Source organism: Perca fluviatilis, chromosome 2, assembly GCF_010015445.1.
Source record: "Perca fluviatilis chromosome 2, GENO_Pfluv_1.0, whole genome shotgun sequence".
In the NCBI taxonomy this organism is placed as follows: Eukaryota; Metazoa; Chordata; class Actinopteri; order Perciformes; family Percidae; genus Perca; species Perca fluviatilis.
In genome coordinates, this window is record NC_053113.1 from 1,071,665 (window position 1) to 1,096,664 (window position 25,000).

The following is a 25,000-nucleotide window of genomic DNA, read 5'->3' on the forward strand; positions in this document are numbered from 1 at the left end:
AGGCTGAGGAGGAGAGACTAGGTCGAGTCAGGCTGAGGAGGAGAGACTAGGTTGAGTCAGGCTGAGGAGGAGAGACTAGCTCCAGTCAGGCTGAAGTATTTCAGATAGATGCGCGTTCACGGCTTTCCTTACCAGACCGCGAGGTCGATAACAGATTTACTGATACTAAAATGGAGAATATGCATTGTTCATACTTTATACAGAGTGAAGAGCAGCTTCTTGTGTAAGTATGATAATGTGAAACACATTAAGTAAAGAACACGGCCGCTGTAATAAAAAAGCGAGAGAAAGCGTGGCAGACTGTGACTGCCCTATCCACCGCCAGCATTTAAAGTGGGGTAATGGGTTTGATTTCTACAAATAACCACCAACACATTTTCTTTAGATATGTTTATTCTTTTCACAAATGATGCTAACATTTCCAATCTGAGGGCATGCATTTTTGTTAATAATAGTAATCATTTGATTAGAACTGTTAGTGATTTATACCTGTCTTTGGTTTCTCCACATGCTGCTGAGCCATCTGCCAAAGGGAGAGCTGGAGTTTGAAACTGTCCTTTATACTCCACCCCAGGAAGTGGAAGGGACAAACTCTTGGCAGTGGGCAGGGGGACTCTGAACTACAAAATACTTAACAACACAGCAGCATGTGGATAATTTGTTTGGGTTAGATTAAAATTGGGCTTTGGTAGTGTTTGTTTCTTTAGTAATTTATTATGGTTGGTTACTGGTTACTGTAGTAAGTTAAATTTTCTTCCCTTTGTGTTTGGGGTAGGCTAGTCTTGGGGTATATATACCCCTCTCTACTGTCTCTCTGGAGGTCGGTTTTGTTCTGTTAAAAAAGGTACCTGGTATTATTGTTCTGTTGACCTCAGTTTTGTTAAAGACCCAATTCTAAGTATTTTCATTTTTAACTTTAATGGATATAGCTGGAAAAAATAAAGCCTACATTTTTCTGAACAACAACCATGTGTCCTTGCCTATACTGCTTGGTCCCTGACACAGATGATCACAGACCGACTGAATGTGTAAGCAGCCTAAAAATATACATTTTACTGACCACAGCTCTGAACTGAAACCCTCATAATCATACCATTCAAGGATTAGGCTACTAATCATTTGCACTAATTAACCATTGTACGCTACTCTTTGCCTTAAAAGTAAGCAAAAGATAATGTTACTCAAGAAATTTACTATGAAGATCCATTTTCTACAACACTAGAATATGATGCATGTATCTCTCTCTCCTTCTCTCTCTCTCTCTAAAATATTTACCTCCACAGCTCGCTTTTAATGCAAAGTGTACAACTGTTCGTTTTTGCAAATGACAAGTGACTCATTGAATAGTTTCAGTTAAGAGCAGTAGTTCATAAATGTATTTTTAGATACATCATTCAGTCTGTCCACTATTATCTGCAACGCTTGTTCTCATGTGTTTTTTTTTTGTTTATACAGAGGCCGAGTTTCCTTCTCTACATATAAATAGTATGATAAAAATATTATTTTTAGATATATCATTTAGTCGGTTATCATTATTATTATTATTATCATCATCATCATCTGTCACGGTTTTTCTCAGTTTTTTTTATAGAGGCTGAGTTTCCTTCTCTACATATTATATGATTTGCTCCTCGTATATATATGGACATAGAACAGAAAGACACTGAAGACATTGGACTCTAAAATCTAGAAACTATAAAGAGAATTAAAGCTGCGAGCAGAGGTGTATAGTCCAGGTGCCAGAAAGTAGAAATCCTGTCCAGCAGCTGTCCCAACCATCACTAAACCAGCTCCTCTACCAGGTAGATGAGCTCGTTAGTGAAAACACCTGTTCTAGATGTAGAGGCAGATCCAAAAACATGGCAGGATTTTTACTTTCTGGCACCTGGACTATACACCTCTGGCTGCGAGCAGCGATGGACGGGCCCTCGTGCCTCTGCGCGTGTCGGGGTTACTGGCGGACGCCGCTCCTTGCGACCGTGCATTTGCGCGGCACTCAGATCAACAATCGTCAACAATGAAAAGGGAACTCCCTGCCGAGTGCTACGATACCTCACACAAGACTACGTCATACGGTTCATTAGCTGTGAAAGGGGGCGTGGCCAAAGCATAGGGGGCGGGCCATACCATCACCAATAAAAAAATAAGTCACTGCTGACTTCCAGATCCGGCAGGGGGAGAGTTCTAAGCCCAAAAAAGCTACCTCTCCTTATGACCTGTCTCTCTTAGTTACCTGTTATAGTTACGCTGTTATAGTTCTAGACTGCCGGGGGACTTCCTTCCTTTGACACACTGAGCTGCTCTCTCCTCTCCCTTTCTATTACTGTTTCTATTACTATTACTATTTGTGTGCAGCCCGTCCCAGAAATGCTTGTTACTAATCCTAGCTTCTGGGGAGTTTACTCCCCGGAGTCCTTATGTTCTTTCCCCAGCGTATTTCCTTGGAGAACGTTGGCACCAAGATCCTGGTTGCAGCTGTCGCTGCGTGTCCTGCTGCACTCCCTGCTGAGCTCAGCGATGCCCTGCAATGTCATGCTGCGTCCTGCTGAACCCTGCAGCTTCCCGCTACATCCAGTCACTGTTCCATTATTAATGTGACTACTATCGCCACTGTTCATCACATCCCCAACTGGCTCGTCAGACACCGCCTACCAAGAGCCCGGGTCTGTCCGAGGTTTCTTCCCAAGAGGGAGTTTTTCCTCGCCACTGTCGCACTGCTTGCTCTTGAGGGAATTACTGGAATTGTTGGGGCTTTGTAAATTATAGAGTGTGGTCTAGACCTACTCTATCTGTAAAGTGTCTCGAGATAACTTATGTTATGATTTGATACTATAAATAAAATTGAATTGAATTGCTGGGTTCATTGATACATCATACAAGACTATCCATGGATAGGTCAGCATTTATGAAAAGGGGCTTGGATAAAGCTTAGGGGGCGGGCCAAACCATCACCAATGAAGAATGAAGTCTCTGCGTGAGTTCAATGACACCTCACACAATACTCTACCTTAAACGGTTCAAATGTTATGAAAGGGGGCAGGGCCTGAGTAAGTGGGCATGGTCATATTATAGGGGGCGGATCAGTATCACATGTAGACCACACATTCTGAGTTTCATCTAAATCGGATGATGTTTGTCATATAAGGCAGATTTCCTGATGCCAGGGGGGGCGGCGCTATGACCAAAAGTCAATTTTGGCCTGTAGGTGTCCTCAGGCCTGGACCCTTGTCAATCGTGAGAAATTTCGGGCAGATACGACAACGTACACTCAAGTTACAACAACTTCTTTGTTCATTGCTAAACACTCAAAATGGCCGCCACGCCCACACCGTCTGACGAAAAGTTTTTCTTTAATAACTTTTCATCGTTAAGGTGTTGGGATGGTACAGACCAAGTTTGAAGTTGATCGGATGAAATCTGTAGGAGGAGTTCGTTAAAGTATAGCAACTTGACTTTCAGCCTACTTCCTGTTGCCACTAGGGGGCGCTATGACTTTAAGTAAATATCGGCCTTTATTTGTCCTCAGGGTTGGACTCTTATAAATCCTGAAAAGTTTCGAGGTAATCGGACAACGTACACTCGAGTTACACCCACTTCCTGTTTCGGCAACGCACAAAATGGCTGCCCCGCCACGGCCACGCCCTATGACGAAAAGTTTTTCTTTTAACAACTTTTCATCGTTAACATCTTAAGATGGCACAGACGAGTTTGAAGTTGATCGGATGAAATCTCTAGGAGGAGTTCGTTAAAGTACGACATGTGGAAATGGCCAAAATCGCACTAATTTCAAACTTTGAAATCAAAATGGCGGACTTCCTGTTGGGTTTAGGGTATGGCTCTAATGAAGTACTTTGTACATCTTGACATCTTACATATGTGTACCAAGTTTCGTGAGTCTACGTTAAACGCACTGCAGGGGCTCAATTTTCTTAACTTTCTAGGGGGCGCTAGCGAGCCATTTTTGTGCACCCGTTTCCGAATCCCTTAAAATACGTACATTTTCACCAGACTTGATGCGACCGCCAAATTTGGTGAGTTTTTGAATATATTAAGCCCCTCAAAAAGCCAATTCATTTGACGGGAAAAACAATAATGCCTTCAGTTTCAATAGGGCCTTCGCCGCTGTCGGCGCTCGGTCCCTAAAAATTTGTCTATTGCATGATTCTATTATTATTATTTTATGAAGTCAAAACTTTACGTTGCAAATTGTGACAGATTGTGGACATATAAAAATAATAAATTGCATTCGGTACGGTTTATACAGGGTACCCCCAGGTAATGACATTTTATTATAATACTCAATCATATTTAGTTCACAATAGCTTTGTAAGGCATATTTGTACTCTAATAACATCAAATAATGAAGTATTTGTTGCATGAATCGCTCTTTGAGGACAAGTTGTGGACTTTAAGCTATAGCCTACATTTAAAAAGTGTTGATAGAGAAATCACAACAGATATCATCGGGTAATTCCTAAGCCCAGGTAACAAGTTGTTTTAGATCAGCTCAAAACAAATTGTTACCTGGTTGCTGACGTAGTTGATAAATACGTGATTGGAAGCGGTTTCATATAGAGTATAGATAGCTCACTGCGTAGAGCTGTGGACTTGAGTGTTATGTTTATGCCACAAGATCGAAACCAGCTCGACCTGAACTTTAATGATTATATTGTTTTTAGATCTTTTTTTTCTTGTAGGTGGCTGTGATGTGGTGATTACTTAGACAAACATTTTCGCAACAGTAGATCTGGAAAACGCCAGTAATATGTTTGTGATTGTGTGGCGGATCTGTTGACAGAGGCGGACCATATCGGCAGCTGTTAAGTAAACACAACATACGGAAACCAGTTAGGGTGGAAACCAGTAGGGCTTTAACACCGGCAGGTGGGTCTTCCAGTCCCCCGTTTCATTAGCTGTAGACTGACTCGCAAGCCGATCCGCTTGTTGTGCTAACCTCAGCCACATTGCTCTCAGCCTCGTCCGCCAGCTGGTCCACATCTCTGGCCAGACCTTCACACACTTGCCCATTCTTACCGACGAGCTAACGTTAGCTTGTTAGTAGCACGGTGCCAGACGTTTTGTTTTCTTTCGTGACAACGGATTGATTTAAGCCTGAACCCCACCCCCCCCCACACACTTTTTTTTCTTCCTTTCTCATCTGATCTGCATCGATCTCAGATAGGCTATGGCATTTCTAAAATCAAATTAACGGAAATTGACGGAGAACATTAATCCCTGTAAACATGAATGTAATAGAGTATATTCATCAGTTATTTCCCCCCAGCCAAATATAAGGTCAAAAACCATTGAGGTGTCCTCTCCCTGTTGTTACATGAAGGTACAGTAGTCTACACTATATAGTTACTGGTCCAGTGAACTAAGACTATAATTTGCGAGAATTATGGATGAGGATGTGTTTTTAAAAATGTACAATAGTCGTTAAAGAATACAAAAGAAATTATCAAATAAAATAATTGAAGGTGCATTGGTATAGAAACACACATTTACAGCACTTCATATATTGCCCTTAGTAACTAACTTCATTTAAAAAACACATTTGGCAACTTTATCAGCCTTTTCTAATTATCTCAACAACTGCAGTAATATATTCATCAAACTTCTAACAACAATATGAACTGCAGTCTTCATACAGCAATATAACATTAACAATGTCAACATTATTGTTGTAACAACTGTCACATGAATAATTATATAACATAATGGTCACAACTTTAAATAATGACAGTACTTAACTGAACAGCAATATACACCTGTTGTATTCATCCTGACTCGACCTAGTCTCTCCTCCTCAGTCTGACTCGACCTAGTCTCTCCTCCTCAGCCTGACTCGACCTAGTCTCTCCTCCTCAGCCTGACTCGACCTAGTCTCTCCTCCTCAGCCTGACTCGACCTAGTCTCTCCTCCTCAGTCTGACTCGACCTAGTCTCTCCTCCTCAGTCTGACTCGACCTAGTCTCTCCTCCTCAGTCTGACTCGACCTAGTCTCTCCTCCTCAGTCTGGCTTGGCCTTCGCAGGGCTCCACACTAACTTTTTGCCTTGGTTGCACTGGTGCGCCTAACTTTTTTTATTTAGGTGCACCAGCACAAAATTTAGGTGCACCCAAATTTTTCCTCGCATCGCCGTAACGCTGAATGGCGATACACAATATATAGCTCTGTATTTTTTTACAAAGTGGGCTAAATGTTCAGTTTTAAGTCAAAGCCACTTTTCACAAGCTCTTTTATTAAAACAGATTGTGATTAAAATAAAATGCAAAGACAGGGTTTTCCTTACCAGTTTGAAAATATACAGCTGCAACACATGTAAATGAAAGTTATCTAAAATAAATAGCCTGAGAAAGCTCCTTCATAAGCTTTCAACAACAATAACAGACTGATTAAAAGAGAAAGAGGACGCCCGGATAGCTCAGTTGGTAAATATAGAGGTTTGACTCCGACCTGCAGCCCTTTCCTATATGACAGGCATGAAAATGGGTCAGGGGTGAAAAAGGTGAGAAGGATATTACCCCTCTAGGAGGGTCCGGGGGGGGGCATGGAAGAAAACTTTAAATATTCAATTTTTTAAAGCATCAATCTGATGCATTTTGAGATGCATTTTTTGCCAACCAACAGTGTAATATTTCAATATGCACTCATTAAAGTTAATTTGACTGGCAAAACAGTTAAAGTCCTTCTGACATTACACAATAATAAAAGTCATAATTTTTAAAGACTAAAAAGGTTTGGATACATTTGTACTTCTTCCAACCATATATTAAATAAAGAGTCAATGTGGATTTACATATTGCAATAATATCATAATCCTAAAATGAATCATTGTGAAAAATTTACTACTTTGGCCAGGTCATCATCAAAAAAGCAAATTAGTACATTCATGATTTTGTCCATGTTGATATTAGCTGCTTTATTTACAATTATTAAAAACGTGGCATTGTTTATCTTTTCATATAGCTAGAAGTCTAAACTCTGGGACAAGGCCGTTATGTTCAAATACCTGCCATGCTGAGTCCAAACAGACAGCTTTATCAAGGCAGTTTGGGCTTCAGATAGCTTTTACAAATCATGATCCACTATGAACGCACACACGTATTGTTTGTATCACGGTCGGTCAGTAAAGGAACAGTTCCGCAGTCTTAACGGTAGCGGTCGTTGCCGGTAACGTATCGCATAATACAGTGCACGGACCGAAGGCTTTGTGACCAGCATCTAATGACTAGCAAGCCCTGTCTTACCGCGTGCCGGCTTTCCTTGAATATGCGCTGCAGAAGGTTGGTGGAACTCGTTTCATTGGTTGGTGGAAGTTCAATGATTGGTCAAATCCATAGACAGTATGGTTAAATCCAGCGCATTAAAACAAATCCCATGTGGACTCTTTTAATTTATTTATTTTTCTAAAATAGTCATACGGCACCAGGCCCGTCACTTACACCCCCTGTCCCCCTTAAACATTTTCTCATCAAATCTACACGATTCACGTAGGGTCACCTATTTTGGTTTCAAAACGGCGAATTTCGCGCGAAAGGTGAGTGATTTTCGTGGTTCGTATGTCATCCCCCACTCTCTCCTCTTCATGTCTTCAGCTTTCCTATCAAAATAAAGGCCGAAATCTTAAAAAAAAAAAAAAAAAAAAAAAAGAACGCAACCGAAAGACAGGGGAGGCGATGGACTGAAGCGTATGCTAGGCTACTCAGAGAGTGACGGCTGACTCATTAGCGGCGTTACACCCGTCTTGTGTAGGTTATGAAAGGTCTGTATCGTCACTGCGCTGCATTTTTATGAACTATGATCCAGCAGGCTCCGTCTTACACGCTATTACTCAACGAACTGAAGTTAGTTTAATAATGTGTTTTTTCGCCGTGGCTGCCGCAGTAACAGAGTTACCAGCGGAAACACTGGTACCAATACAGGTTTCCCTCTCATACTTAACAATATACAGCTGTGTTAAGAACAATTAAAACTGTAGACAAATGTCTGGAGTTTGGACCGGCGGCGCTGTGTCTCTCCATGTTGCAGGTGAGCCGGCCGGTGTGTGAGTGAATGGGGGGGGGGCTGCTCGGAGGAGAGATCCAAACAAAGGCACGGCTTTCCAGAAGGAATGGGTCATGTAACGCAACATTCAACCATATCGATATAAACAACATCGCTCCGTTAGTGGAGAGGCAGCGGATGCGAGGACGTTAGGTGCACCGGTGCGACCTAGGAAAAATCTTAGTCGCACCCTTACAATTTGGTCGCATTTGCGACCAAATTGGTTTCACTCTCGAGCCCTGCTTCGTGAAACGCACCAAGCCAGGCTGCACAGATTAGACTAGGTGAAGCCTCTCTTCATCAGTTATCCTGGATTTATAAATTCTACTTTTGTGTGATACCCCCCTGAACACTGACCTGAACATGGCTGGTATCAGAGTCCCAGTCTGCTGCTGGTCTTCTGGGGACCTTGTTGCTCCGCTGCTCCTGGTTCTGGTTGTCCTCCTCCATTCCTCTCTTGTCCTGAAATCCAGCAGATGTCCACTGGGGCTGCTGGACTCACTCTGGATTCTGTTCAGTACAAATCAAAGCACGCAGAGATATTCAGGAGCTGCTGTCTCCTCTCCTTTTCCTCACATCCACACACAACTAAAACAACAGTCGGCAAACTCAAAGCAGCGGCTGGAAAACTGTTCCATTTCCTTTCTCGCTACACAATGAACTCTGAGTAGTTTGGAGAAAACGGCATTATATTAAACTGTGAATAAATCTAAAAAACTGAACAATAAAAGGTAAACATTTTATTTTAATTAAATTCACTCAGAGCATTTCAGGAAAAAGGAAACTCAATAAAAAGTGATTTAGCCGACACTAGATATCAATCCAAAGCTCCCCACTATATGTGATTAAAGTGCTGCGAGCTGTAAGTTCACCACTTCTACAGAAGGCAGAAGATGACGTCATCTCTGAGACAGCTGTTTTCCTGTCTCACTCAGACTCCGTTGTTTAGGTGAGCTAACTTACACTAACAACGTTACTGTCCTCAAAATACCTCCTCTAGAAATAGTCCGGTTGGTTTGGGACAGTGTGAAAGCTCATCTGAACTCAGGTGAGCTTGGTCTGGTGATAGCCAGACTAGGTGGGAACGCAATCCGACCCAAACACAGGAAGTGGACCAAAACAGAGCATTTACTAGCCTGCAGTTTACACCTTTCCCACAGTTTACAGACTTAAATATCTGGTTTAAGGGATGATAACTTTCAGATCCATATGTAATGGGTGTGCAGATTAGTTCCAGTGGTGTAGTGATACGCAGGAATACGCAGTACACCCACTAAGAAAGCTCCAGGATTTCCATATACCCACTTAAAAATGCCCAATGATACGCAACAACATACTTTTGATATAGGTAGATAGGCTAAATAAAGGTATTTCCACCATAAATTGGTGCATTAAACCGTATCCAAATGCAACAAAAATGCAGTTGCTGACGCTCAAAACTTCCCTGGGGGAGGACACCCAGACACCCCTCCCCCCACCCTCTGGACTGCTTCCACCACGTGACGCTGCTCCCATTGTTCACCTTCCTCTAAAATATTAGAAACACTAAAGCAGAACCAGAAAAGCCAACACGGTAGAAACGTTCCCCCAACAAATGGGAATGCCTGAAACTCGTTTCTCAGCAGGCAAATTATTCAATTCATAGCTTTATAAAAACATGTGTCTATTCTAGCGAGTCAGCTTCCAGTAATATTCCAGTTCCCTCCAAACAGTGGCCTAGGTTTTAACAGACACTCTGCTCCAACTCCTCTTTAACACAACTAAAGACATTTAATGATAGAGCCAACACTGTCAGCTGCTCCCATTGTTCACCTTCCTCTAAAATATTAGAAACACTAAAGCAGAACCAGAAAAGCCAACACGGTAGAAATGTAGTGGAGCTTCATTATTTCGGAGAGTTTCCCTCCGATATTCTGTCCAATCAACAAGCGACTGCTTCCACCACGTGACGTGTGTTTCCACTGTTTGCTGCGTTTGATAAAGTGCAGTGTGACGCAAACCGAACCAAATGAAAAATGCAACAATGTTACAACTTCAGCCCCGAATCTCACCGAGCCCACCGAACTACAGAGGAGCAACTAACGGAGCAGACTGTTGCTCAGCAACGGAAGTTCTGTTTACCTGAATCTTAGCAACAGCAGAATGGGAAGCTAACGCATGCGCAGCTCTGGCTACTATTCGCTTTGATAGCCGTGTAAAAGAACAGTTATCAAAGTGTTTACCTGAGTGTGTGTGTGTGCGGGTTTACCTGAAGCTCTGTCTTCTTAAAACCGTTCTTATACTGTCTATGTTTAAAACTCACTAATAAACAACACAACTATCCCGCCGCCAGCCCGAGATCACAGTGAAGCAACGAGACTTCCGGTTTCCTCCAAGTCAGGTTCTTCTTCTTCAGTTGCTTGTTTAACGGCGGATGCGGACTAACTTAGCGCACTACCGCCACCCTCCAGATAAATTGTGCATGATCATCACTATGGCTTACATCCTTGAGAATACTGTAGCCTGCAAGCTACAAAAAAAAAAAAAATAAAATAAAATACCAAAATTAAACATTTATAGAAATAACCCTATATTCTGTCAATGAGTCCAGTGTTCTTTAAAAATGCAAGCATATACTTTATTACTCTATGATCAGAGCCCTTAGACAAAAGATCTCTAAGAATAAAACTTTCCCCACTGCCCTCTATTTTCCTTTTCATAAAAACCCTTTCTCTATTAAATTTCCTACACATCATAAAGACGTGTTCCACTGTCTCTGGTAGGGCTGAACGATTTTTGAAAATAATCTAATTGCGATTTTTTTCTAAAATATTGCGATTGCGATTCGATATGCGATTATTTTTTAAGCTCTTTGTCTTCTGTATGAAAAGGTTATTTCCTGGAAGCCAGACCTCTGTTATGATGACATGAGCTTTTATTTAAAATACTTTAATCACAATAGTATATTTGAACTTCCAGTCTTGTAAACATCAGAACATAAAAATAAAAAAATATCTGTGGCTTTACCACACTCAGTTTGTCAGATAATTCACTTCAAGAAACATGATATATAAACATGTGGATTGCACTTTTAAACGCCATCTGTTAACTGCTAGACAGTCTTTAAATAAATAATAATAAATACAAAATATACACACATCTTCCTGATCTCTCTAGTCAGTAACATTACACACAAAGTGCAGAAAATAAAGGAGACAAATACCTGCCTGTACCACGTTGAAAATAAACATAATAACGATTGTACACATCTATGAACAATAATGAAGTGGAACGAAATTTATTGGATATTTCAAACTTTTTTAAGAAATAAAAAACTGAAAAATTGGGCGTGCAAAATTATTCAGCCCCTTTACTTTCAGTGCAGCAAACTCTCTCCAGAAGTTCAGTGAGGATCTCTGAATAATCCAATGTTGACCTAAATGACTAATGATGATAAATAGAATCCAGCTGTGTGTAATCAAGTCTCCGTATAAATGCACCTGCTCTGTGATAGTCTCAGAGGTCCGTTTAAAGCGCAGAGAGCATCATGAAGAACAAGGAACACACCAGGCAGGTCCAAGATACTGTTGTGGAGAAGTTTAAAGCCGGATTTGGATACAAAAAGATTTCCCAAGTTTTAAACATCCCAAGGAGCACTGTGCAAGCGATAATATTGAAATGGAAGGAGTGTCAGACCACTGCAAATCTACGAAGACCCGGCCATCCCTCTAAACTTTCAGCTCATACAAGGAGAAGACTGATCAGAGATGCAGCCAAGAGGCCCATGATCACTCTGGATGAACTGCGGAGATCTACAGCTGAGGTGGGAGACTCTGTCCATAGGACAACAATCAGTCGTATACTGCACAAATCTGGCCTTTATGGAAGAGTGGCAAGAAGAAAGCCATTTCTTAAAGATATCCATAAAAAGTGTCGTTTAAAGTTTGCCACAAGCCACCTGGGAGACCAAACATGTGGAAGAAGGTGCTCTGGTCAGATGAAACCAAAATCGAACTTTTGGCAACAATGCAAAACGTTATGTTTGGGTATAAGCAACACAGCTCATCCCCCGCAAACACAACCCCCACTGTCAAACATGGTGGTGGCAGACATCATGGTTTTTTGGGCCTGCTTTTCTTCGGTCATGGGACAGGGAAGATGGTTAAAATTGATGGATAGATGGAATAGAATACAGGACCATTCTTGTAAAAAAAAAAAAAAATCTACAATGGAATGGTTCACAAATAAACATATCCAGGTGTTAGAATGACCAAGTCAAAGTCCAGACCTGAATCCAATCGAGAATCTGTGGAAAGAACTGAAAACTGCTGTTCACAAACGCTCTCCATCCAACCTCACTGAGCTTGAGCTGTTTTGCAAGGAGAAATTGGCAAAAATCTCAGTCTCTCGATGTGCAAAACTGATAGAGACATACCCCAAGCGACTTACAGCTGTAATTGCAGCAAAAGGTGGCGCTACAAAGTATTAACTGAAGGGGGCTGAATAATTTTGCACACCCAATTTTTCAGTTTTTTGATTTGTTAAAAAGGTTTGAAATATCCAATAAATTTCGTTCCACTTCATGATTGTGTCCCACTTGTTGTTGATTCTTCACAAAAAATTACAGTTTTATATCTTTATGTTTGAAGCCTGAAATGTGGCAAAAGGTTGAAAAGTTCAAGGGGGCCGAATACTTTCGCAAGGCACTGTATATAAATTAAATTAAAACTGGCTGAACATCTTGATTATCTGCCGTCAGTAACATCAACACACCACACAAACTAAAGTGCACAATGAGTATGGCACTGCCAGCCATAATGATCCTAGCTCACAGGTTTTTCGCTAGGAAGACCAGCATATCTACTTTTGCTGGCTTTAAGGATGAGCGAGTGCAAGTCACTATATTCCCTCCAGTGCTGAAGAGACGCTCTGAGGGGGCACTTGTGGCTGGCACACAAAGATATTTGCGGGCTATCTTGCACAGTCGTGGAAAGTGAATGTTGTGCACCTTCCACCAGGCCAAGGGATCATCCTCTCCGTCAATGACAGGGGTCAACAGGTAACTATTCAACTCTGCTTCCACGACATCTTCAAGTGGCAGAGGCAAAGCTGAAGAGGTCACACTGGTTTTAAAAAGGCTACCAAGAGACTTCTTTGCCTTTCCCCCAGAGGGCTGTGCACTTGGAGGATTTTGAACTGTTTCAGTGGTGCGAGGCCTCTTCTCCTGTCAGATAAGAAAAGAGACATTAGTTTTGCAGTTAGCTTATATAAATATTATGTTTGTGCAAGTATAATTTAAGGATTATTAACCTGGTGTGTACGTCTTGCTGATTCCATCATTTCTGTCTTCAGTCGGTCCTTAATGACAGGAATGTTGTCTGCACTGATGTATTGCGTTTTGAACCTAGGGTCCATGAACGATGCAACATCCAAAAGCTCCTGGGTGTTGAGGTCACTATACTTGTCGTTGAGGTATGCCAGGACCTTGGTTTTAATTGATCTAGTCAGATCAGTGTCCTCAGCATCTTCAGCCAAGACTAATGTTGCCAGAAGGTGGAGAACTGGCTTGAGGTAGGAGATGCTCACATACTCCTCTCCAGAAAGAGCATCTGTAAATTCTGAGAGAGGATGCAGTGCCTTATGAATGGACTCCAACACTTCAGTATCCTGCCAGGTTGGGATGAGGGAGCGTGCATGTCGGTCCCCTGACAATACCTGCGATATGGCTTTTGCCTGTTCCAGCACTCTGGCAATCATTTTCTCTTTGGACCCCCATCTTGTTGGGCACTCAGTAATGAGGGAGTGCTCAGGAAGTTGACGCTCCTTCTGTGCCTCAGTGAGCGCTGCCTTTTTCTTCCAACTGTGGGAGAAGTGCCCCACCAACTTCTTGCACAGCCCTATTGCTCTTGATACTCTACCATCTTTGATTGCATTTTCTGGAGGAAAATTAAATAAAAATAGTGTAACTCATACAATTGCAGTTGTGTGATACAATGTTTAACCATTACACTCACTCTCACACACAGTCACACACACACACAAACACACACACACACACTCTCTCACACACAGTTTCTGTCTCTCTCACACACACACACACACACACACACACACACACACACACACTCTCACACACAGTCAGTCTCTCTCTCTCTCACACACACACAAAATAACTTACCAATGGCAAGATGTAATCTGTGTCCAAAACACTGGAGCCTGGTCCACTCGTTCAGCTGTGCTGCCTTCACCATATTTGACGCGTTGTCCGTCGTGATGCAGACAAGGTTGTCTTCATTGAGATCCCAGCATGCAAGCCCCTCTCTCAGGCCAGCAGCTATGTTTTCCCCTGTGTGGTCTTCTGGGAAGTAGGCAGTTTGAAGGCTGCGAGCTTTGAGGTGGAGGTCTTCAGTAATATAATGGACCGTAAGACTTTGATAAGGCTCCGCTGTACGGCTCGACCACATGTCTGTTGTAGCCGCAAAAAACTGAATAGTTTTCAGCTCCATCGCTACTCTCTGTCTACATTGTCGGTGTAGCTCCGGTATGGCAATCTGGCTGAAATATGTGCGGGAGGGCATGCTGTACCTCTTATCCAGTGTAGTTACCAAATTATTGAACCCAGGTTTGGTCACCGTATTGACGGGCATCATGTCTTTCGCGATGCATTGGGCTACTGCTCGGGTGATTTCCGCGTGCCGTTTTGAAGTGCGTTCATATGGCGTAACACTTGCAAACATTTCGGTCACTGATCCTTGCCGAGTACTTGGATTATTTTGCACAGTATGCACACTGCTTGTTTTTTCAGCTTTACACATATCATACAGTGCTTTGTGGTGTGTTTTTAGGTGCTGGTACAGGTTGGTAGTGTTGCCCCGTGAAGTAGCGACTGTAACAAGGCAGGTTTTGCACAATACCTGACGCTGGGCAACATCTTCTTTTTTAAAGCCAAAATAGTCCCACACGACTGATGTACTGTTCCTCTTTGACACCAACATTCCTTCAGTGTCTGGTTCTGTCGAGCCTGAGGCCATTGTCAACGTACAGTTGCCAAGTTAACTCTTGTTACGCTCTCATGTTACGTGACCAGCCCGGTGCAGCCTTTGTGGTTAGAAAATCTCATTTGATCATATCGCGTGATTTACTCGCGCGTGTCAAGGGCATGTCTAATCGCAGCCAAATCGCAGCCTTTGCGATTAGAAAATCGCGTTTTATCATATCGCGATATTATCGCAAATGCAATTAATCGTTCAGCCCTAGTCTCTGGCACATTACATATCTCGCAATTTCCTGTATTATGTTTTCTTATTAACTGTAATGTTTTGTTTAGTCTGGTATGCCCTATTCTCATTCTTGTATAAATTCCCTCTTCTTTTCAACACCTTAATACTAAACGACCCAGACCCACCTCAAGATTTACAATGTAAAAATCCCTCCCTTTATCTTCCCTGTCCCATTTATCTTGCCACAACTTTTTAACATGTTTTTTAATCATTGACTTAGCCTCTGATTTTGATATTTTACACTGAATAGATATATTTGTTGCTTTCAAATCCTGTTTAGCAAACTTGTCTGCCAACTCATTACCAACCATACCTACATGAGCTGGAACCCAAACAAACTTTACATGCGTCCCCCCATTTTGAATACTATGCAGCAACATCAATATCTCACACACAATATCAGACCTTTCGCATGAGTTACCTGATTTAAAATTTTCTAAGGCTGACAACGAGTCTGAACATATAGCTACTCTTATCGGTTTACTTTGCTCTACCCACTGCAATGCCATCACAATAGCTATCAACTCTGCTGAAAACACTGATAAATGATCCGAAACTCTTGCAGAAAACTTAATATCAAACTCTGGTATCACATATGCAATTGCCACTTTCCCTGTATCTGGTTGCTTTGACCCATCAGTAAAAATTTGCACATACCCATAATAGTTATCCACATACCTCATAGCCATTTGTCCACTATCCCCCTTATAATTTTTTATCTTTTCATGCAAAGTTATATCAGCATCTGGAACCGGTAGCAGCCACGGGCGGGTGCGGTGGATAGACTACTGATGGACCAAATTCAAAATGTTCTACAGTCGCTTGCTTTACCTTTTCATGTATACTTGCACTAAACATCTCTCTCTTACTTTTTGCCTGCTCCCATGTTGAAATGAGGACACTTTTAGTTGGATGGTCTTCCATATGTCCTTTTAGATGAACAAAATATGACAGTGACATTTGCAGTCGTCTCAACTCAAATAGCATTTCCCCTACTTCAACCTGAAGCGCTGATATAGGGGAGGTTTTCATTGCTCCTGAACATATCCGGAGGGCTGAACCCTGAATAACATCAAGCTTCTTTAATTCAGACTTTGCAGCAGACCCATAAGCCACGCACCCGAAATCAACAATAGATCTAATTAATCCCACATATAATCTTTTCATTGAAGTCATATATGCTCCCCACTCCTTATTGCACAAGCACCTAATTATATTAATGACTTTTTTACACTTGTTAACTACCTTTTCAATATGATTATGCCAGGTAAGCTTAGAATCAAAAAGCATACCTAAAAATCTCACACATTTTACTCTTTCTAAATCTTTACCATACAATTGCAACGTAAACCTTTCTTCAATTTTTTTAAAAGAGAAAAACACTACCTTGGTTTTCTCAACAGAGAACCTGAATCCCCATTTCCCAGCCCATTCTTCTACACAGTCGATAGCTTTTTGCAAATTTTTAACAATGAATTGAACATTTTTACCCCTTTTCCAGAGAGCGCCGTCATCTGCAAACAATGATTTGCCTATACCATAATCAAGTGTATCATATATATCATTTATCATACTAGAGAACAAAATTGGTGAGATAACACTTCCTTGGGGTACACCATTTTCCACAAAAACACAATCAGAGAAGTGTTGTGGCAAAATGTGATAAAATCTGGTATAAAATATATAATGTACAATTAGTATGATACTCCATAAGAGATGACATGTATTCTGCCTTGAAAATAAGGAAAGATCTTCTCCCTCCACATACCACCCTCAGTACCACAGAACACCTGCTGCGGCTGCAATACAGTCGCTACTAGCCACGATGATATACCACTGAAGCAGTCGCGCTAGTTGCGGATAGTCTACCCGGTGAAAAGTTCACTCAAAACTGCAAGATCAGCAAAATGACTTCATACAGTGGAAAATCCCCAGAAGAGGTGGTCTTAAGCTTCGAAAGTAGCCAATTGAAGCTTTACACCCATATTCTGAAGGTGGTCATTGGAGCATTTGGCAGGGGGAGGATCTCTCTTTTTTACGATAAAAAGTGGAGTAAGACAAAGGAATCTTTAGCAAGCTTACCGGTACTTGCTCGGGCTTTCTTGTGTGTTGATTTTCTTTCGTGCACATTAAAGCTCTTTTTCTAATCTGATTCCCTTGACTGCTGCGTAACTCTTTTATAACTCTTAAAACTTGCACCTAAAGCGAGTAACGAGGATCATAGAGCGGTCGCAGCAAGCGGTGGAGTCCGCGCCGCTTATCTGGCCTTGAGCTGCGGACATTTCAAATTTACTTCTTCAGAAGCTACTATTTATCCTCACCTGAATTTGCCTATTGCTTAAAAAATCCTTAATCCAGCAATACATTTTCCCGTCTATTCCAAGCCTTCGGATTTTAATTAACACACCATCCTTCCAAAGCATATCATACGCTTTTTCCATATCAAAAAATATAGCAGCTACTACTTCTTTACACACTTGGGCCTTTCTTATATCACTCTCCAATTTAATAACTGGATCCATAATTGACCTTCCTTTCCTGAAGCCGCTTTGGAACGACGTTATCAGATTTCGAGGCTCAACAGAAAAAGTCAGTCTCTCCACAATCATTCTCTCCATTATCTTACCTAGGTGGGATGACAAAGCAATTGGTCTATAGCTAAAAGCCACAGTAGGATCTTTCCCTGGCTTTCTAATTGGAATAATAACAGCCATCTTCCAGCTCTTTGGAATTTTCCCTTGTTCCCATACCTTATTGAATAACTCCAATACAGTATGAAGAGCTCCGTAACGCGGATGCTTCAACATTGCATAACTTATTCGATCTTTTCCCGTAGCTGTTACCTTCGCCTTACTCACAGCCTTCTTTAGTTCACCTAGTGAAAAACTCGCATTCAAGCTATCATCTCGATCCTCTACATTTTCTAAAAGATATTGGTACTGTCTTTTTGTTGCCTCTCTTTTATGTCTTTCATCTTCAGTTAAGTTAAAACTACTATGAACATTAGCTATATCTTTGACCATTAACGCTGCTTTATCTCCATCCTTCACTGCCATAGTCTCACCATTCTTAAGGACTGGATAAATCCAAGATTGCCGCACCCCACAAATTTTTTTAACAACTCTCCACACATCATTTACGGAGGTTTGTCTTCCTATAGTGTTACAATACTTTATCCAGTAATTCTTTTTTACTTTCCTAATTACTTTCCTCACCTTAGGCTGCTCTCTTTTATATTCCATATACTTTTGAAAGCTTAAACTATTTTTAAACTCTTTAAATACTTTATTTCTAGTGTTTATTGCTTGCGTGCAGTCACTTGTCCACCATGGTACCAATTTCCGCCTCGTACTTCCCGTCCTCTACTCGGCAATAGAAGCTCTTGCAGCTTCCACCATAGCCACACTAATATTTTCTGCAAATTCATCCACATCATGTATCACCTCAACCTGACCCATATTCCTATCACTTAAAACTGTAAACATTATCCAATCAGCTTTATTAAAATTCCATCTTTCAGAGAAACTCTGGTTCACATTGCAGCTCCTATTACCCATCCTACATAAAATCGGATAATGGTCACTTCCAATCGTTGTCTCACTATAAACTTCCCATATTATTTGATCTGCAAGGGACTGAGAAACTAAAGTCAGATCCAATACAGACTGTACTCTCACCCCAATACGAGTAGGTGACCCATCATTTAAACAAACCAACCCTTTCCTATCCATAAGTTCTTCTAAAACCAAACCATTATGATCTGTTCTATCCCCTCCCCACAAAGAACTATGTGCGTTAAAATCTCCTAACCATATTACGTTGCCACTTTCTTGCCCTTCAACCAGCTCCAGTGCATCAATATCAAGTCTTTTACAGGGATTATAAAAATTTACAATATTTAAACTACCATTGTCACACCAAACCTCAGTAACTAAATACTCTAAGCCTTCACCCTTACCTAAAACTCTGTAGGGAACCCCCACCTTAATAAAAGTAGCACATCCACCCACACTACTATCACTCCTATCACTTCTTTCACACACATATCCATTTAAAACAAAATTTAGATGAGGTTTCAGCCATGTCTCAACAATGCAAATAATCTCAGGTTTAATCTCTAGTTCGGAGATAAACCTCTTGAGCTCTTGCCCATTTGCCACCAAGCTTCTAGCATTCCACTGTAGAAAATAAATGTTTTTTTTTTTTTTCCTCCTTTTCCTTTTCTTTTCCCTCCTTCCCTTCCTTTTCTGCCTTTTAAGTCTTAGCTTGTAAAATCAACGTAAGCAACTGTGAGACAGGCTGTGATAAGGATGTTGGTTTCTCAGATTTATCTCTGTTCTGGAGTTCTTCATAAATGCTCCCCCACGTAATGTTTTTGATACCCAGATACCTATTGGCACTTTTAACCACAATAGCTGTCTTCTAAGACCTGTGTCTTGCTTGCGATGTACAATTAATAACTTCCGCAATAAAGCACAGAAATTCTTTCTTCTTAACAATCAGGAATTCCTCATCAACAACTGAGGTTTTAGCAGCTCTTGCTGTCTGTCTACTAAATTTGGCTCAGCTGGAACTCTCTTAGCTGCCTCAGCATAAGACAACCTTCCTTCAGCCCTAATATGCTGGATTTCAACTGCTCTCTTTCTGGTTTCACACTCCCTGTACCCAACACTATGCGCTCCCCCACAGTTAACACACTTCTCTTGCACCCCAGTTCCACATGTACCATAGACATGCTCTCCTCCACAGCGTCCACATGTTTGAGTGCCTTTGCAGTAAGCAGCTATGTGACCATATTTCTGGCATTTAAAACACCTCAACGGAGGGGGCACATACATCCTTACATTGAAGTTCATATATCCGACAGTGACATATTTAGGCAGCTCTTCTCCTTGAAACTCCACTAATACTGAAAGACTATCAACCTTCTCTCCAGACCTCCACATTTTGAGCCTCTTCAGGCTAGTCGCACGTCCTCCCTCAATGCTATCCTTAAGCTTTCCCAAATCCTCTTTTATGGGAATACCATAGATAACTCCCCTACACACCACTCCTACTGCCATTTTTTCCTTCACCTCAATAACTTCTTTTTTGCAAACATTCTTCAGCTTTAAGGCTTTCAATTGCTGGCCCTCGTCTTTACACACTATCATCAAATCACCATCAAACTGCACTCTAGCTCTGACTATCTCACCCACCTTCTCGCGCAAAAACTTAGTGAGAGCCACAGGCCCCACTGACTTAATATCATGACCCTCTTTGAACTTTACCAGCACTTTCAGCCCTTCATGATCCATTTTCTGCCTCACCACTCACTCATTCGCGTCGTCTGACTCACTGAGCCCCCTCTTCCTTTGAAGTTTTTCCTTACTACGTTCACCCTCGTCCATACTATCTTCACTCGCCATCAACTGTCCCCCCAACCCTGCCACAGTGTGATCATACACAATTTTCTTAAAGCAGCTTATTCCAAAAACCTCGGTGTTAGTTGTTTTGACAAACTGATAAACGTTATTTCTCCAGCTCCAGAAGATCAACCAGATTCATTCAAACCGCGTCTCAACACGCCGGAAGTCCTCCGACTTCCGGTTTCCTCTGACTTCCGGTTTCCTCCAAGTCAGGGTTTTTCAAATTAAAGTTTAAAATGAAAGAACGCCGCCACCTGGACGTCAGGAGGGGAACAACAGCTACACATTCAGTTCATTAATCAGTTAGTGGTGGACTGGAACTGAGGACATTTACTCAAGTACTGGACTTAACTCAAGGTACTTGTACTTTACTTGAGTAATAAATAATGTAGCACTTAAATAATTAAAACAATTTGTAAGTATAAAGAGAAATAACTAAATATAATGTAAGCATTTAAATGTATGTTTCCACCAGACTCCATTTAAATAAAGTAAGTAAATTTCATGATTATTAAAAACACTTCATTTACAGTCGATAGAAAAGAATAAATATCCAACAACAATCACCACTCTGGTTTGGTTGAAATAAACTCTTAATTCACCCATTTACATGTGGAAATATGCTGGCTCTATACACGCTAAAAGTCCTGATTATTTACATGGAGTCTGGTGGAGATATGCTGGCTCTATACACGCTAAAAGTCCTGATTATTTACATGGAGTCTGGTGGAAATATGCTGGCTCTTTACACGCTAAAAGTCCTGATTATTTACATGGAGTCTGGTGGAAATATGCTGGCTCTTTACACGCTAAAAGTCCTGATTATTTACATGGAGTCTGGTGGTTTTGGTGATGGTGATTTCGGGGCTGTTTCATGTTAAACTAAAAGGATCTTACTCTTTAACTAAAAGCTCTATCTCTGTAGGGATCCTTTCATAACGTTGTGAAACACTTAGAATAAAAATCTGAGTCTGTCAGCGGCAACAACAGAACATTTAGTGGATGGAAACTTTACCTTTTAATTAGGAGTTTAAACACAGACACAACAGGAAGAATAAATCCATCAAATCAAGTCACAAATAATCAGCATGTGGCCTTGTACAACTTCTACAAGTCAGATTAATAAATCAGCTGTTTGCTGTTTGACCTGGTCTGTTTCCTGCTGCTCCAGCAATCTTAAGAGATTTAAAACCAAATTCAGTCACAGAAAATACAGAGAATATATAATGTCAGAAGAAGATTATTAAATGAAAAGTCCACTTCTCTCTCTCTCTTTCTCTGTATCTGCTGTGTGTTTCCTGTGTTCAGCTACGTTTGTTTGTTTTGGAGAGAAACCTCTCTCTCTCTCCCTCTCTCTCTCTCTAACAACAGAATGAACAGATGATACACAGAGTGTTGTGAATATGTTACATTTGACATTAAATTCTATGAGGAGAACTCTGAAGAAAGTCCTTTTTAACCATTTATTTGTGTCATAAATTGTAACACTCTCTTCCTCCCAAAATATGTATCTGTGTGTTAAATATCATTTTTGGATAACGCTCTTATCAATACATTACAGTAATAGTGTTGGTTGTTATATTTGAGGTATTACAGTTTAACTTAACACCCCCCATACATTTTTTTTCACAAATCGCACCCTTCGCACACATTTTATATTTTTCAATCCTCAATTCAAACTACAAAGTAAAAATAAATTAGATGTTATAATAATATTAATCCTTAGAGTTTTTGGGACAAAGAGTCTATGTACATGAAGGATTGTTTGTTCCACAATGACAAAACTATCATATCTGCAGAGGGTCAGTTACTGGCTTGTAAGAGAACTAAAATCCAAACTTTAAGAGTCTGACTGGCCAACAGGAATAAAAGACGGGAAAAGCAATAAGATGAGACAGCCATTAGGCAGAAAGGATTGAACCCTAGTGCTACCAAAGCAGAAGGTAATAGCAGAACCATTAAAAGGTGAAGGAAGTAAGGTCAGTATTGGGATGGCATTTATTGTTGAGGAGTCATTCTGCAGCAATGGAAACAAGTCAGACATTTAGAAACTTTGGTTTTTGTCATCACACAAGGCTAATAGATTATGAATTATTGATATAATCAAGTGTACCAGTCATTAACATCTGTCTTTGTTTGTAGACAGCTGTGATGCTCCACCACATGTTCCAGCTGCAGTCTAAAAATCCCAGCATTAGCCAAAAGCTCGCAAACTTCCACCGAATACAACCAGCTGTTCTCATGTGTCTAATCCACTGAAGAAGCATCTGGGATACTGTGTGTGTGTGTGTGTATGTGTGTATATATATATATATATATATATATATATATATATATATATATATATATATATATATATATATATATATATATATATATATATATATATATATATATATATATTAGATAGATAGATAGAGAGAGAGAGTACAGGCCAAAAGTTTGGACATACCTTCGCATTCAATGCGTTTCCTTTTATTTTCATGACTACATTGTAGATTCTCACTGAAGGCATCAAAACTATGAATGAACACATATGGAATTATGTCTTATATTTTAGATTCCTCAAAGTAGCCACCCTTTGCTCTGATTACTGCTTTGCACACTCTTGGCATTCTCTTGATGAGCTTCAAGAGGTAGTCACCTGAAATGGTTTTCCAACAGTCTTGAAGGAGTTCCCAGAGATGCTTAGCACTTCACTCTGCGGTCCAGCTCACCCCAAACCATCTCGATTGGGTTCAGGTCCGGTGACTGTGGAGGCCACGTCATCTGGCGCAGCACTCCATCACTCTCCTTCTTGGTCAAATAGCACTTACACAGCCTGGAGGTGTGTTTGGGGTCATTGTCCTGTTGAAAAATAAATGATGGTCCAGCTAAATGCAAACCGGATGGGATGGCATGTCGCTGCAGGATGCTGTGGTAGCCATGCTGGTTCAGTATGCCTTCAATTTTGAATGAATCCCCAACAGTGTCACCAGCAAAGCACCCCCACACCATCACACCTCCTCCTCCATGCTTCACGGTGGGAACCAGGCATGTAGAATCCATCTGTTCACCTTTTCTGCATCGCACAAAGACACGGCGGTTGGAACCAAAGATCTCAAATTTGGACTCATCAGACCAAAGCACAGATTTCCACTGGTCTAATGTCCATTCCTTGTGTTTCTTGGCCCAAACAAATCTCTTCTGCTTGTTGCCTCTCCTAAGCAGTGGTTTCCTAGCAGCTATTTGACCATGAAGGCCTGATTCACGCAGTCTCCTCTTAACAGTTGTTCTAGAGATGTGTCTGCTGCTAGAACTCTGTGTGGCATTCATCTGGTCTCTAATCTGAGCTGCTGTTAACTTGCGATTTCTGAGGCTGGTGATTCGGATGAACTTATCCTCAGCAGCAGAGGTGACTCTTGGTCTTCCTTTCCTGGGGCGGTCCTCATGTAAGCTAGTTTCGTTGTAGCGCTTGATGGTTTTTGCGACTGCACTTGGGGACACATTCAAAGTTTTCACAATTTTCCGGACTGACTGACCTTCATTTGTTAAAGTAATGATGGCCACTCATTTCTCTTTACTTAGCTGATTGGTTCTTGCCATAATATGAATTCTAACAGTTGTCCAATAGGGCTGTCGGCTGTGTATCAACCTGACTTCTGCACAACACAACTGATGGTCCCAAACCCCATTAATAAGGGAAAAAATTCCACTAATTAACCCTGACAAGGCACACCTGTGAAGTGAAAACCATTTCAGGTGACTACCTCATGAAGCTCACTGAGAGAACACCAAGGGTTTGCAGCACTATCAAAAAGGCAAAGGGTGGCTACTTTGAGGAATCTAAAATATAAGACATGCTTTCAGTTATTTCACACTTTTCTGTTAAGTACATAATTCCATATGTGTTCATTCATAGTTTTGATGCTTTCAGTGAGAATCTACAGTTAGTACGTTTACATGCAGCCAATAACCCGTTCAAAACCGGAATATTAGCAATAACCCGGTCGCGCACGGCCATGTAAACACCGGCAAAAACCCGAATATGCTCATATTCCGGTTTTTAAAAACCTGAATATGCTACCTGGGTTACCCCTTTTCTAACCTGAAATTTTGGTCATGTAAACGCGTATCGGCATATCCCCATCACAAGGAACACTGATTTGTGTTCGGCGCATGTTCTATTCGCAAGGAATCTTGGTCTTTTGAGTAGAGGAACTTCTTGTATGCGCCAGAAAACATAGTTATAATAATAATGATATACTATAATAATAATAATGATATACTATAATATTTATATATA

General features: G+C 41.0%; 2 protein-coding genes across 2 annotated transcripts in view; both read right to left on the bottom strand.

Annotated features, from left to right (window-relative positions):
- LOC120570713 (NACHT, LRR and PYD domains-containing protein 12-like) overlaps window positions 1-25,000 on the bottom strand; it is a 565,262-nt gene that overhangs the window by 222,995 nt on the left and 317,267 nt on the right. The window lies entirely within an intron of this gene.
- LOC120570742 (zinc finger protein 883-like) overlaps window positions 1-25,000 on the bottom strand; it is a 340,678-nt gene that overhangs the window by 58,445 nt on the left and 257,233 nt on the right. The gene's annotated exons all lie outside the window — the stretch shown is intronic.